Below are 14,465 nucleotides of genomic sequence, written 5' to 3'. Positions count from 1 at the left end.
AATTAAAGCACATACACGTGTTGTGTAGGAAATATTCCATCAGTATATCAACATCAAATGTATAATATATATAAAAGCCTGGATGGAAATGCATGCACATTCATTCCAGAGATTGGCCCATAACACTTATTCTACACTAATTCTACATTTTAGAACCTCCCTGAAAGAATGACTCAGATATTCTTTTTTTGGGGGGAGGATGATGAAGATTTAACTCAGGGACACTCAGCCACTGAGCCACATCCTTAGCACTATTTTATGTAGAGACAGGACCACACTGAGCAGCCTAGTACATCTTTCACTGAGGCTGGCTCTGAGTGCTCTACTGCTAAGCTACAGCCACAGCCCCAGATATTTTAATCTGTTGTTGTTGAGACTATGCTATGGACTTTTAAATACTTTCTTCACATTATATATGCATTTTTAGGAAATAAAAGTAAGTATTAATGTGCTAACACTGTTCTATATGGAATCATCATGTCACAGATATCAAACCATTCTACTTTATTAAATGTTCTTAGTAACAAGTAGTAAAAACACACTATTGGGTAAATAATGGCATAACATCTCTATTAATTATTAATTATTCAATTTACTCAGAGAATAGTATTCCTATTAGTCATATCTTTGTTCATTTTTTTTCCTTGTCATCATTAGAGAAATAAAGACAGGTGTAGATCAGGTATGGGGATATGAAAGTAAGCCCCAGATTTATGTATCTTGAGTAACAAATTTTTAAATTTTTATCATGCAATTCTGGAGAGACACACAACCTCCTAAACAGGGTAATTAGAAAGACCTCAAAGGCATAGAGCAGCTGGCACATCTTCGGGGAAAAGGAGGGTCATTGGAGAGAAATACTCCCAATATTTTCAAGAGAAATTTGGTTACATGTTGATCTTTCCTGGCTCTTGACGCTTTATGTGCAGAAACATTCTGAAAAAGTCAGGCAATCCCTAAAAGTAACCCCTGAGGATACTTGACTGACTTCAAAGAATGTAGGAAAATATTTTCCCCCAATATTGACTTCCTATTTATTCTTGAAGCCCTAGCATGGAAATATAACCAGTAATGGGTACAATAATATGGATATAAAAGAGACATACACATGGAGCACTTAATCCTCCCACATAATTTAATAAGAGTCTCATGCTGTACCAAGTGAGCTAGCCGGGCACCTCATAATTTACTTAATTAAATATCTTTGTATTTTCCTACCTCTTTTATTGTACTTTATAATATATAATGGTAATTATACACTTGGGATGGCAGGGTAGACAGTATATAGCATAGACATCCCAAACTTCTCTATAATAGACTGTTTACAAGACAACATAAACTAAATCTGTCCCCTTTTTCATCTTTCTCCTCACACTGAGAAAAACAAAATTCTTATTCAGATAAGACGCTAACAATGTACAAACCTGTTCAAAAGTTAAAGCACATGATTAGCCTATATTTTTTCATGTGTTAGTGCTTTGGCTCAAAAAAAAATTCTACACATGTTGATTTAAGTTGACTGGAATATGTAAATGTCACAATCTAATGATCAGTTTTAGGTATAAGAAAACCAAGGTAATGGTAATGATGTTTCTGTTATCCTTGATTTATGGTTTCAGATATGGACGTATCATGGTCATTCTCTTTTCTTCCAGGGGTCATGCCTCTACCTTTCCTCTTGTATTCATTCCATGTAATTTCAGGCATGATAAATTAGTTCTGAGGAGTAATTTTAATTTTTTCTACAGAAAGTGTACATTGTAATTTGGGAGTCATTGGGAACTCCTGCATTTTAAAATTTTCAGCCTAACAATAAGATATGTTGTGGGGAGCCACACTGAATGTCCACATCTTCCAGTCCTGAAGCAGGTGGCTCTGACCAGTCACTACATTTATGGTGACTCGTGGGCCATTACCCCCATACCATAGGCCTAATTTTGGCATGAAACAATGTAAATAACAGAATTCAGGTATTGCCAGGAGTGTTTGATTGATTCAAATTTTTGAGATAGTCTAAAATCACTGTGCAATTAGAACATGCCATCCAGCTCTCTAAAAGAGACTATCATGTCATTTGAGTGACTTAATCAAGGGTTTACTCCTAGGTAAATTGAGGGAGATTTACAGGAAGAGTACCTACCTGTAACCCAATCTCTCCAACAGAGATTAACTGATGCATCCAGCCCAAATTTTTGGAAAGGGCCCTGACCATAAAAAAAACCAATTGGCTCACAGAAGAGCCAATCTGGGTTTCTCAGTGACCCTTTACAGGGGAAAAGTTAAAATAGACCACATATTAGTTGAGGAACTACTTCAGGCTGGTCATTTAGAGCCCCTACACTTAGCCCCTGGAACACACCCATCTTTGTATTTAGGAAAATGTCTGGTGACTGGAGATTATTACAACACCTAAGATCTATTAATTGTGTTATAGAGCCTATGGGAGCATTACAATCTTGGCTTCCTTTTCCTACCGCTATTCTTTTAGATTGTTATTTGATAATAATAGATCTGAAAGATTCCTTCTTCTCTATACCTTTGCACCCAGGTAACTGTAAAGAATTTGCTTTCAGTGTCCCAGCAATTAATTTTAAAGAACCAGTTAAAAGGTATTGCTAGAAAGTGTTGCTTCAGGGAATGTGTAGCAGTCCTACCCTATGTCAAAGTTTTGTGACATGGGCTATCACGCCCCTGAGGGATAAATTCCCTGAAGTATATATTATTCATTTTATGAAAGACATACTTTTAGCTCATGGTTACCCATATGTACTCTTAAAACTTTTAGCCAAATTAGAGACATCACTCACAGCAATGGGTTTGTGCATTGCACCTCAAATTTGCTAAAGACCTCTCCTTTTTAATATCTAGGTCATGTGATTAAAGGACGTACAATCCACCCTCAAAACTTACAAATGAGAAAGGTCGATCTATTGTAGAAAAAGCTCATTTATCTATTAAGCTACAATTACAAAAGCTAAAAGGGGGAGATCGGACTCGGACTCTCCAAAATAACCTCAATCATGCTCTGTTTCTTTAAAATTTTCTAAGTTGTGACTCAGAAGGTCATACTGCAGCTGAGTGACACATCTTCCATAGCAACAGGCCCCTTAAGCCGAGTAGGATGTTTTAATTACAGGAAATGTAAAAGTTAAAAAGGAAGATGATAGATATCTTTTTACATGTCATAAACGTAATTTAATTAATTGTTTCACCAGAAATAATAATGAAAAAGGAACATTGACACTTCATCAACCCTCTTTTGTCTTAGTACCAGGAAATATTTCAGAGCCATGGTAGGCTGATGCTGGTTTTCAAGTCTTACAACAAATACACGGCCAGCTAGTGAGACCTAAATGCACTCTTGGACTCATAATAGTGGGGGTTGTTCCTTTGCTTTCTTTTATTACTTCCGTGGTCACGGTCACAGCTTTGGTGGCCATATCTCAAATATTTAACATGTGAATTTTCTTAATAATTTGGCTCAGAATAATTCCAAGGCTCTTCACCATCAAATAAATGTTGATAAAAGGATTGAGACCAAGCTAAATTCCTTAGAGGCTGCTGTCATGAATAAAGATAATGAACTTTCCACTTTGAAATTCAAGGAAAGACTTAAATGTCATGCTAGCTATAAGTATGTGTGTGTTACTGCTGCCAAATGTAATGCTTCTTAATGGCATTAGGAGAAGGTTCAAAACCATTTGTTGGGTATTTGACAGAATAATGATGACAGCTTGGATCTTTTGGAGCTGCATCATCAGATTCAAGATATACCAAAAAGTAAGATTAATTTTTCAGATCCTACTTCTTTAGCTGATCAAATACTTAAAGAATTAAACAGCTTTAACTCTGGAAACATTCTTAATCACTCTGCATGGTATATCCTTGTATTGTTCTCATTGCTACTAATTCTCTCGTGTTATAATAGTAGGATACTGTGCCCCAAGGAGAAGAAATCAGGGACTCTAAATAATGACCCATCACCTGATTTTTCAAAGAAAGAAGGATGGATATGTGGGAAGCTCCTCTTAATGACCCATGCCTTCCTGTCCTGAAGCAGGAGGCTCTGACCAGTCACTACATTTGTGGTGACTTGGGCATTGTCCCAGCTCAGATAGAGAGGCGGGTCTTCAGATGTAGGCATTACCTATGAGGGTTGACTTACCCTTATGTGTCCCTTGTAACCCTGCCCCCTCTGGCCTTTTTTGAATAGTACTTTCTAGGAACAAGAGTCCTCCAATAAAAGCTCTCTTCTGAATGTGGTCACTTTCTCACCAGCCTCTTGTGACTTTCTCTTGGCCTCCCTTTTGGGGAGCCTGAGGTCAAGAGTGGAGAAGCCGTCCTGAAGTTTGTGTAAAGGTAAAGTGTGACTGTGTTTTATTTAGTGTCCCTGTAAATTCACAAGAGTGACCTTAAATTTAGCTCACTGTGCAGGTTAGGGGTGGCAATTTGCTGGTGTTCAGAGGGATCACACACACACACACACACACACACACACACACACACGGCTTATATTTTTCAAGAGTAAAAGCTAAAGAAAAAATGGCCCTGGGATGACTAGATATCCACAAGAAGAAAAAAAAATATTTGCATACATACCTCACATAATATACAAAAGTAAAATTTTTAAAAAGAATCAAAGGCCATTGTCTAATAGCTAGAAGCATAAAACTCACAAAAAACAGTTGAGCAAATTTTGGTTACTTTGGATGTGGTGATGGATATTTAATATTTTGTATTTATTTTAATCATGGCACTCAATTATAATAATCCCTGTTTAAAAGTTGTATGATTTCATGTCAAAATAAACCTTAATGTTATGTGTAACTGAAATTCACTAATAAAAAATGAAATTTAAAAATGAACAAATGCACTGGAGATGTAGCTCAGAGGTAAAGCACCCCTGGGTTCAATTTTCAGTACAAACAAATAATTATTAAAGGAACAAAGACATTTCTGAATGTAATAGGCTTAATCTTGTCTCTGTTTACACTTTTGTGAGTTTGGTGAAAATGCTAACCATTTTCATGATAATTCATAATTTGTTAAAAAATTTGCCTACCAAATTATAAGATTTCTCTTTTTTGGACTCAACAATACATTAATGACTAAATGAAGAAGCCACGAGTATATAGCTGTTAGTTTGGGGTCAGAAGTTAATTACTCAATATTATTTGCTTGACAGCCCTTCAGCTAATATGATTCCACACAATACTATGGATCATTTGCCTCCAGAGTAATAATCTTTACTCTTGAGAAATTTCAATTTTATTTAAGTCTATAGATTAAGACAAATGGATGTCCAGGTTTGACTTATACAAGGTAAATGTAGCTGGAGTATTTCAGACAGAAGTCCCCATTGGGACCAGTGAAATTTCAAATAGTATATACAGAAGCCTAGATGAAGTCTATAATTTAAAAAAAAACATAGTGACTAAATTATAAATATATTTTTCTTTACCCTTCACAAAATTTATTATGCCACATCATAAACCTCATATCTAAAATCCTGTAATACTTTCTAAATATATGACATTATAAGCAGTATCTTTTGGCACATGCCTATAATCTCAGCAGTTTGGGAGGCTGAGGCAGGAGGATCACATGTTCAAAGCCAGACTTAGCAATTGGTCTCTAAGTAAAATTTTAAAAGGGCTGGGAGTGTTGCTCATTGGTTAAGCTCCCCTGGGTTCAATCCCTTGTACCAAAAAGAAACAAGAAAATAGTCTTTTCTAAGAATCTATTGTCCAATGCAGGGTCAAGAGGTTTACATGTATTCTGCTAAGAATCTTATAGTTCCAATTCTCATATTTACACCTTTCTTTCATTATTTTTTTTTATTGTTGGTTGTTCAAAACATTACATAGATCTTGACATATCATATTTCACACTTTAATTCAAGTGGGTTATGAACTCCCATTTTTACCCCATATACAGATTGCAGAATCACATCAGTTACACTTCCACTGATTTACATATTGCCATACTAGTGTCTGTTGTATTCTGCTGCCTTTCCTATCCTCTACTATCCCCCCTCCCCTCCCCTCCCCTCCACTCTTCTCTCTCTACCCCCTCTACTGTAATTCATTTCTCCCCCTTGTACTATTTTTCCCTTTCCCCTCACTTCCTCTTGTATGTAATTTTGTATAACCCTGATGGTCTCCTTCCATTACCATGCAATTTCCCTTCTCTCTCGCTTTCCCTCCCACCTCTCATCCCTGTTTAATATTAATCTTCTACTCATGCTCTTCGTCCCTACTCTGTTCTTAGTTAGTCTCCTTATATCAAAGAAGACATTTGGCATTTGTTTTTTAAGGATTGGCTGGCTTCACTTAGCATAATCTGGTATAATGCCATCCATTTCCCTCCAAATTCTATGATTTTGTCATTTTTTAATGCAGAGTAATACTGCATTGTGTATAAATGCCACATTTTTTTATCCATTCATCTGTTGAAGGGCATCTAGGTTGGTTCCACAGTCTTGCTATTGTGAATTGTGCTGCTATGAACATCGATGTAGCAGTGTCCCTGTAGCATGCTCTCTTTAGGTCTTTAGGGAATAGACCGAGAAGGGGAATAGCTGGGTCAAATGGTGGTTCCATTCCCAGCTTTCCAAGAAATCTCCATACTGCTTTCCAAATTGGTTGCACCAATTTGCAGTCTCACCAACAATGAACAAGTGTACCCTTTTCCCCACATCCTCGCCAGCACTTGTTGTTTGACTTCCTAATGGCTGCCAATCTTACTGGAGTGAGATGGTATCTTAGGGTGGTTTTGATTTGCATTTCTCTGACTGCTAGTGATGTTGAGCATTTTTTCATGTACTTGTTGATTGATTGTATGTCCTCCTCTGAGAAGTGTCTGTTCAGGTCCTTGGCCCATTTGTTGATTGGGTTATTTGTTATCTTATTGTTTAGTTTTTTGAGTTCTTTGTATACTCTAGATATTAGGACTCTATCTGAAGTGTGAGGAGTAAAGATTTGTTCCCAGGCTGTAGGCTCCCTCTCTACCTCTCTTATTGTTTCTTTTGCTGAGAAAAAAAAACTTTTTTAGTTTGAGTAAGTCCCATTTGTTGATTCTAGTTATTAACTCTTCTGCTATGGGTGTCCTATTGAGGAATTTGGAGCCCGACCCCACAGTATGTAGAGTGTAGCCAACTTTTTCTTCTATCAGACGATGTGTCCCTGATTTGATATCAAGCTCCTTGATCCATTTTGAGTTAACTTTTGTGCATGGCAAGAGAAAGAGATTCAGTTTCATTTTGATGCATATGGATTTCCAGTTTTCCCAGCACCATTTGTTGAAGATGCTATCCTTCCTCCATTGCATGCTTTTAGCCCCTTTATCAAATATAAGATAGTTGTAGTTTTGTGGATTGGTCACTGTGTCCTCTATTCTGTACCATTGGTCCACCCGCCTGTTTTGGTACCAGTACCATGCTGTTTTTGTTACTATTGCTCTGTAGTATAGTTTGAAGTCTGGTATCGGTATACCACCTGATTCACACTTCCTGCTTAGCATTGTTTTTGCTATTCTGGATCTTTTATTTTTCCATATGAATTTCGTGATTGCTTTCTCTATTTCTACAAGAAATGCCGTTGGGATTTTGATTGGCATTGCATTAAACCTATAGAGAACTTTTGGTAATACCGTCATTTTGATGATGTTAGTTCTGCCTATCCATGAACAGGGTATATTTTTCCATCCTCTAAGATCTTCTTCTATTTGTCTCTTTAGGGTTCTGTAGTTTTCATTGTATAAGTCTTTCACCTCTTTTGTTAGGTTGATTCCCAAGTATTTTATTTTATTTTTTTTTTTTTTGAGGATATTGTGAATGGAGTGTTTTTCCTCATTTCCATTTCAGAGGATTTGTCGCTGATATACAGGAATGCCTTTGATTTATGTGTGTTGATTTTATATCCTGCCATTTTGCTAAATTCATTTATTAGCTCTAATAGTTTCTTTGTAGACCCTTTTGGGTCTGCTAGGTATGGAATCATGTCATCTGCAAATAGTGATAATTTAAGTTCTTCTTTTCCTATTTTTATGCCTTCAATTTCTTTCATCTGTCTAATTGCTCTGGCCAGTGTTTCGAGAACTATGTTGAACAGAAGTGGTGAGAGAGGGAATCCCTGTCTTGTTCCAAATTTTAGAGGGAATGCCTTCAATTTTTCTCCATTCAGAATGATGCTAGCCTGAGGCTTAGCATAGATTGCTTTTACAATGTTGAGGTATGTTCCTGTTATCCCTAGTTTTTCTAGAGTTTTGAACATAAAGGGATGCTGTACTTTGTCGAAAGCTTTTTCTGCATTTATCGAGATGATCATATGGTTCTCAATTTTAAGTCTATTGATGTGGTGAATAACATTTATTGATTTCCGTATATTGAACCAGCCTTGCATCCCAGGGATGAATCCTACTTGATCATGGTGCACAATTTTTTTGATATGTTTTTGAATCCGATTTGCCAGAATTTTATTGAGGATTTTTGCATCTAGGTTCATTAGAGATATTGGTCTGTAGTTTCCTTTCTGTGAAGTGTCTTTGTCTGGTTTAGGAATCAGGGTGATGTTGGCCTCATAGAATAAATTTGGAAGTTCCTCTTCTTCTATTTCCTGAAATAGCTTAAAAAGTATTGGTGTTAGTTCCTCTTTAATGGTTTTGTAAAATTCTGCTGTATACCCATCCGGTCCTGGGCTTTTCTTAGTGGGTAGTCTTTTGATGGTTTCTTCTATTTTCTCTATTGTTATTGGTGTGTTTAGGTTGTCTATATCCTCCTGACTCAATCTGGGCAGATCATATGACTAAAGAAATTTATTGATGCCTTCACTATCTTCTATTTTATTGGAGTATAAGGATTCAAAATAATTTCTGATTATCTTCTGTATTTCTGAAGTGTCTGTTGTGATGTTGCCTTTTTCATCCCGTATGCTAGTAATTTGAGTTCTCTCTCTTCTTCTCTTTGTTAGCATGGCTAAGGGTCTGTCAATTTTATTTATTTTTTCAAAGAACCTACTTTTGGTTTTGTAAATTTTTTCAATTGTTTCTTTTGTTTCAATTTCATTAATTTCAGCTCTGATTTTAATTATTTCTTGCCTTCTACTTCTTTTGCTGTTGTTTTGCTCTTCTTTTTCTAGGATTTTGAGATGAAGTATGAGATCATTTATTTGTTGTTTTTTTTTCTTTTTTTAAGGAATGAACTCCAAGCAATGAATTTTCCTCTTAGAACTGCTTTCAATGTGTCCCATAGATTCCGATATGCTGTGTCTGTGTTTTCATTTATCTCTAAGAATTTTTTAATTTCCTCCTTGATGTCTTCTATAACCCATTGATCATTCAGTAACCTATTGTTCATTCTACAAGTGATGTATGAGTTTCATTCCATTATCATCAGATAAGATACATGGTATTATCTCTCCTCCTTTATATTGTTCATTCTGCAAGTGATGTATGAGTTTCATTCCATTATCATCAGATAAGATACATGGTATTATCTCTCCTCCTTTATATTTTCTAAGAGTTGCCCTGTGACATAATATATGATCTATTTTTGAGAAGGATCCATGTGCTGCTGAGAAAAAAGTGTAACTGCTGGATGTTGGGTGGTATATTCTATATATGTCAATTAAATCTAGTTTATTAATTGTGTTATTGAGTTCTATAGTTTCCTTATTCAACTTTTGTTTGGAAGATCTGTCCAGTGGTGAGAGAGGTGTGTTGAAGTCTCCCATGATTATTGTATGGTGGTCTATTAGACTCTTGAACTTGAGAAGAGTTTGCTTGATGAACATAGCTGCACCGTTGTTTGGGGCATATATATTTATGATTGTTATGTCTTGTTGGTGTATGGTTCCCTTGAGCAGTATGTAGTGTCCCTCTTTATCCCTTTTGATTAACTTTGGCTTGAAATCTATTTTATTAGATGAGTATGGACACTCCTGCTTGTTTCTGAAGTCCATATGAGTGGTATGATTTTTCCCAACCTTTCACCTTCAGTCTATGTGTATCTTTTCCTATCAAATGCGTCTCCTGTAGGCAGCATATTGTTGGGTCTTGTTTTGTGATCCATTCTACTAGCCTGTGTCTCTTAATTGGTGAGTTTAAGTTATTAACATTTAGGGTTATTATTGAGATATGGTTTGTTTTTCCAGCCATATTTGTTTATTTATGTTACTAAACATGGTTTGTTTTCCTCTTTGATTATTTCCCCCCCTTTACTGTCCTACCTCCCACTGTTGGTTTTCATTGTTATTTTCCACTTCCTCTTCCTGAAATGTTTTGCCAAGGATGTTTTGAAGAGATGGTTTTCTAGCTGCAAATTATTTTAACTTTTGTTTATCGTGGAAGGTTTTAATTTCATCTTCCATCCTGAAGTTTAATTTCGCCGGATACATGATTCTTGGTTGGAACCCATTTTCTTTCAGTGTTTGAAATATGTTATTCCAGGATCTTCTAGCTTTCAGAGTCTGTGTTGAAAGATCAGCTCTTATCATGATTGGTTTACCCCTAAATGTAATCTGCTTCCTTTCTCTTGTAGCTTTTAAAGTCTCTCCTTATTCTGTATGCTGGGCATCTTCATTATAATGTGTCTAGGTGTGGATCTCTTATGATATTGCACATTTGGCATCCTGTAGGCTTCTAAGATTTGGGATTCTGTCTCATTCTTCAAGTCTGGGAAGTTTTCTCGTATTATTTCATTGAATAGATTGCTCATTCCTTTGGTTTGGACCTCTATACCTTCCTGTATCCCAATGACTCTTAAGTTTGGTATCTTTATGTTATCCCATATTTCTTGGATGTTCTGCTCATGGTTCCTTAACAGTCTTGCTGAGCTGTCTATATTCTTTTCAAGTTGAAATACTATGTCTTCATTGACTGATGTTCTATCTTCTAAGTGTTCTACTCTTCTCTGCCCCTACTCCAATTCAGGTGACGTAACTTCCACACCGGCGGCCCGCTGGGCCTGTTCTGGGCGTGGGCAATGGCTCTGCTCTACCCCTACTCCAATTGGTGTGACGTGACTACCACGCCGGCGGGCCGCTGTGTCTGTTCAGGGTGCGGGCGGCGGCTCTGCTCTGCCCCTACTATAAATTCTATAAATCTATAGTAGTTTCAAAATATTTTCAAAGTCTTATGCTTTGCAATTACCATTTTGCTTCACTGTATTTCCCTTTTCAGTAAGTGGGGATTGATGTCTCTTAGTATCGCAGTGATTCTTTGTTTACATTCAACCCCCTCAGTGTTTTCTTTGTGTGTTTGGGAACTATGAAGTAAGTAACAAATGTATTTACTCTTAATTCAGAACCTAGGGAAAGGGTCCTTTTCTCTCTTTTGCCTCTTTTCAATTTTTTTTTTTTTTAATTTAAAACGTCTTCTATGACCTATGACTGTCTTAAACTATGTTTTCTGTACTATAATTTATACAGCCCAGGTTTTGTTCAATCACTTTTGTATGTGTCATTATTATATACTTTTGCTTTCAGTATGTGTGTTTTCTTAGATTTAGAGTATCCTGTAGACTACCTACAGTTGCAATATTTAGAGTTAATTCAGATATCCAAGTTTTGTTTTGATCAGAATTTTGTAATCTTGCATTTGCCAACAAAGAACTCTAAAAATGAAGAATCCCCTACTCATACTTTGTATGAGTACCAACTTGACTTCACTTTATTAAAAAACTGAATATATTTATGTGTCCTTTTAAAATTATATTATTGTTACAGGTATATATGCCTATTGACAGTATTGTTGTTATGCTTTTTTCTTTCAAATTCTATTGCAAAATTACATGTTTGGAGACCTGTCATTACAATAAAATAGAATTGTTTTTGCCAAGAAATGTTTAAAATTTCATATGACTTATGATGTTGTGCACTTACATTTTATTATGAAGGATCACCTTTAGTACATTTTGGAGAAAAGATCCAGTGTTGATGAATAGTGTGTGTATTTTTATATGTTTAAAGTCTTCATTTTCCTTCTCTTTTGAAAGGTAGTAGCTGTGAATATAATGTCTTGGTTGATAATTTTATTCTTTCATCCCTTGAATATAGATAGACTCAAATTACTTCCTGTGTTGTGAAGATTTTTCTAAGGATTTCACAATTATATAGTTACACATTTCTAGGTGACCCATCTTTTTCTCTTGGATGCTCTCAGTATTCTGAGTTTTTAAACTTGGATTGAAACCTACTTTGAGTCTTTACAACTTGGAGAAAACTGAGCTGCTTGGATGTTTCATTTTTCCTATTTTCTCAGATGTGTTTATTAGTATTAAAAAGAGAACTTAAGGGCGATTTAGTGCTTTGCATATTTTACTTTGTCTGGTCTTCACATTTTGATCCTCTAGCTCAACCTCCTATGTTGCTATGTACAACCACGCCTGACTCTTTCAGACATTTTCTAAAGAAAGTCTTTACACATACATTTTCTGCTTATTACTAGTAACAATTCTTGACTAATTTTTATTCTGTTTTTTGTGTGTTGGATTAGTTCAGTAAACTTCTTTTAAATGATAATTGACTATTCCCTTTGAGTAATTCATAACTTTCCTTACAGTTGATTTAGCCATGTTTTTTTTTCTGTTGGTAAGCAGGAACCCCTTTTTGAACAGTCCCTAAATATTCACATGTTTCATATTTTTGTATTTTAATAAAACAGAAGAAAGTTGGTAGATTTTGAAAATATATTCTAAAGGAGGAAAATCTTTGTGTAACACAATGTATTTTTCTCTACTATGTTACTCTCCATAGTAATGTACTCATCTTGGATATTGTGAACACAAAGATGATTAGGAAGATTTTCAAAGTGATTCTCTGTGTGTATTTTTATTTTATTTATATATTTCTACATTAATGATAGACTTGGATTTAATAATCCACTGTCCTACTGTTGTTATTTTTTGTGTAATTTCTTAGGTCTGCAAAATATACTCATCCCAGTACAGTAAGTAAACATGATTGTTATTTTTATTTATCACAGCCATGACTTCTCATCATCCTTGAGAAATTTTACCAGAGCAGGGAATAAAAGAGAGAGAGGGAAGATATGGAAAGTGTGACTTTGACTATTTACAACCAAGAAAACAATGGGAAAATATAGGTGAGAGTAAAGTTCAAAAATTGTATTATAATAGACAAAATCAATCAGTAGATCCTATTTATGATAAAAATTTTATGGTCAAAAGACATCAGAGAAAATTAATATCTGAAACAAAAATTCAATGTGTTCCAATTATTTTGAGGAGTTTTATATGTATTTTAAGAATAAATCCATAGCCATTTTTTAACTGGAAGGCAATGTGGAAAATTTGAAATCTAGTCCATGCATCAGTTTTTAACTTGGCCAATTAAAAAAGTAGCACTGAGTTAAAATTCCAGTCAAACATTGGCACAGAAAAGATATTTCTCGAAGTGAACCTTTTGGGAGTTTCTTTATAAAATATCCATTTTTCTGAAACAAAGATTAATTTCTCCTTGTTCCCAAATGGACAATATTAAAAATTGTAGAAAAGTTTCTACTTCCCCACTATTGTTCATTGACAATACTGATACAGATTTCTGGAAAGCGCACTATATAGATAATGCTATAAGGAACACAATAAGCCATGTCTCTACCCTGAGTAATGACAAGTATATTTACATTGGTGATAACAATTATGACTATATAGAACTCCTAGTCCTTTTCTAAAGAAAATTTACCATGATGAAAAATGTAGGAAAGTCTTGCTTCAGTGATCAAAAACTAGTATTCATTAAAATATTCATAGCCAAGACAAAAACCTGCAAGTGTAGATATTTGAAAGGGCTCTTAACCACAGTGCAGAGCTTTCTTAATACAAGAGAATTTATAGAGAAAGACAGCCCTATAAGTATAGAAGATATTGAGCAAGCAAATGCTTTGATATAGTTTTTAAACACAGCAGATACTATGACAGTTATAAATTCTACAAATTTAAAGAATGTGAAAAAACTTTTAGTGAAAAGTTACAACTTGTTAAGTATCAGAGGATTTATACTGAAGGAAAGACCTGTAAATGTAAAAAGTGTGGGAAAGCCTTAAAAAGTTTTTCAACCCTTACTGAACACCAAAAAATTTATTCTGCAGAGAAGACCTACCAATGTGAAGAATGCAATGCACTCAAGAACTTTACTCAACATCACAGTGCTCATACAGAAGATATGCCATGCAAATGAAAAGAATGTGACAAAAATTCTAATAAAAGTTCAAATCTTATTTGTCACCAGTGGACATACTCTGGAGTGATGCCCTACATATGTAAAAAAATTTTACAAAGGTTTCAGTCAAAAACCAAGCCCTAAAAATTACCAGAGAATTCAAATTGGAAAGAAGCCCTACAAATGTAAAGTGTGTGGCAGGAGTTTTAATAGAATCTCAAATCTTGATCGCCACAACAGGATTCATACTGGAGAGAAGCCCTACAAATGTAACGTGTTTGGCAAGAG

The 14,465-nt window shown here is 35.2% G+C and overlaps 1 long non-coding RNA gene across 1 annotated transcript in view; it reads left to right on the top strand.

Annotated features, from left to right (window-relative positions):
* The window catches only part of LOC308640023, a 56,336-nt gene extending 42,191 nt beyond the window's left edge, over positions 1-14,145 (top strand). Inside the window, exons 2-3 of the long non-coding RNA XR_014020155.1 lie at positions 12,982-13,101; positions 14,107-14,145. This is a non-coding gene — a long non-coding RNA (uncharacterized lncRNA). The remainder of the gene's footprint in view (positions 1-12,981; positions 13,102-14,106) is intronic.
* Positions 14,146-14,465: the final 320 nt, after the last annotated feature.

Source organism: Spermophilus citellus, assembly GCF_964194105.1.
Source record: "Spermophilus citellus genome assembly, contig: SCAFFOLD_510, whole genome shotgun sequence".
In the NCBI taxonomy this organism is placed as follows: domain Eukaryota; kingdom Metazoa; phylum Chordata; class Mammalia; order Rodentia; family Sciuridae; genus Spermophilus; species Spermophilus citellus.
This window is presented reverse-complemented; position numbering and strand designations above follow the sequence as displayed.